Source organism: Gymnogyps californianus, unplaced genomic scaffold (genome assembly GCF_018139145.2).
Source record: "Gymnogyps californianus isolate 813 unplaced genomic scaffold, ASM1813914v2 HiC_scaffold_38, whole genome shotgun sequence".
Lineage (NCBI taxonomy): Eukaryota > Metazoa > Chordata > Aves > Accipitriformes > Cathartidae > Gymnogyps > Gymnogyps californianus.
In genome coordinates this window covers 585,408-587,415 of record NW_026114268.1, presented here as the reverse complement: position 1 = coordinate 587,415, position 2,008 = coordinate 585,408, and the positions used below count along the sequence as shown (strand labels likewise).

Below are 2,008 nucleotides of genomic sequence, written 5' to 3'. Positions count from 1 at the left end.
AGGAACAGTTTCTCCTGCATGATCCCCATGACAGCCCTTTGTGCCCTGTCCCGCTTCTGTTCCTCCTACTTGAGACAGCCTCCCCCAGGTCCTGGAACCTACGCAGCCCTATCCACATCCCATGTGGGATTTCACAGACATCCCTGCTCCGGGGTCTGCCAGGGTCTGGACAAGGAGAGAGGTCGAGCAGGGCTGGCCATTCCCCCGGTGCAGGCACTGAGCCCAGCAGGAGGAGGGAAAGGGCCGTGCAGCAAAACTCACCCACAAACCTGGGGTGAGCGGCCAGTGCTGGAAGTGGCCGATTAGCGAGGCCACCAGTGAAAGCTCCCTCCAGTCCCATTCCCTAACACATCGCCCCATGCCCTCCTCCCCTCAGCCCATGGAGAACCCCAGCACAGCAGCAAGGCCTCACGGGGGTGATTTCTTCAGCCTGTTCCTGACCTCCGCTTTGGAAGAAGAACGCAACCTCCAGGCACTGGCACTGAGGAAATCCCCTTTTATTACAGAGATGTGACACAGGAGGCCAGATGTACCGTCGTGCCAGACACACGCACGAAGGCCTGTGGGTCAGAGTGGCTGGCTTCACGCCTCTGGAGAAATGGAGTGGATGTAGACACTCCTGGGCAAGCAGGATTATGACAGATCGAATGCCCAAAGCACAGGAGGTTCCCGACATGAATTCAAAATCACTTTTGAAGAGACATGGGCTGCTTACAGCTGCTGAAAGACTACTGATTGAAGAAGTTTCTTCAGTGCGTCTTTGAGCTCCTGGTTCCTCATGCTATAGATGAGGGGGTTCACTGCCGGAGGCACCACCGAATACAAAACAGCCACCACCAGGTCCAGAGATGGGGAGGAGATGGAGGGGGGTTTCAGGTAGGCAAATGTGGCAGTGCTGATGATAAACAGGGAGACCATGGCCAGGTGAGGGAGGCACGTGGAAAAGGCTTTGTGCCGTCCCTGCTCAGAGGGGATCCTCAGCACGGCCCTGAAGATCTGCACATAGGACAGCACGATGAAAACAAAACACCCAAATACTAAACAAAGGCTAAAAGCAAGAAGCCCAACTTCCCTGAGGGAGGAGTCTGAGCAGGAGAGCTTGAGGATCTGGGGGATTTCACAGAAGAACTGGCCCAGGGCATTGCCCTGGCAGAGTTGTAGTGAAAATGTACTGGCAGTGTGCAGGACAGCACTGAGAAACCCACTGCCCCAGGCAGCTGCTGCCATGTGGACACAAGCTCTGCTGCCCAGGAGGGTCCCGTAGTGCAGGGGTGTGCAGATGGCAACGTAGCGGTCATAGGCCATGACGGTGAGAAGAGAAAACTCTGCTCCAACCAAGAAGCAAACCAGAAAGACCTGGGCAGCACATCCCAAGTACGAGATAGCCCTGGTGTCCCAGAGGGAATTGGCCACGGCTTTGGGAAGAGTGGTGGAGATGGAGCCCAGGTCAAGGAGGGAGAGGTTGAGGACAAGAAGTACATGGGGGTGTGGAGGCGGTGGTCGCAGGCTACGGCGGTGATGATGAGGCCGTTGCCCAGGAGGGCAGCCAGGTAGATGCCCAGGAAGAGCCAGAAGTGCAAGAGCTGCAGCTCCCGCGTGTCTGTGAATGCCAGGAGGAGGAACTGGGTGATGGAGCTGCCGTTGGACATTTGGTGCTTTTAGGCATGGGGGACTGTTTGAGGAGGAAAACACAACAAGTTAGGGGAGGCTTCTCTGAAAAATCAAAGCCATTTCCCATACCCCCTCTCCCTGCTACACACACACACACTTTTCTAGAAGATCTTCCTTCAGGTCCGTGGCTGGAGCTCTGGTTTGTGCTGGCTGAGGGTGTCGTGAGGAGCAGGACCTCTGCAAGCTGGCTGCCAAGGAGTCAGCCCTGCTCTGCAGCAGTGGTTTCATGGGAATGGGGTGCGCAGGCGCCAGTCCTGGAGTTCGACTTTCTCATATGAAATCGCTGCTAATGTCAAAGGGCTTGTCAGCATCTGCACTCCCAGTGCTAAGGAACCAG

General features: G+C 56.1%; 1 pseudogene; it reads right to left on the bottom strand.

Annotated features, from left to right (window-relative positions):
• Positions 1-711: 711 nt before the first annotated feature.
• Positions 712-1,649, bottom strand: LOC127028648 (olfactory receptor 14J1-like; annotated as a pseudogene).
• Positions 1,650-2,008: the final 359 nt, after the last annotated feature.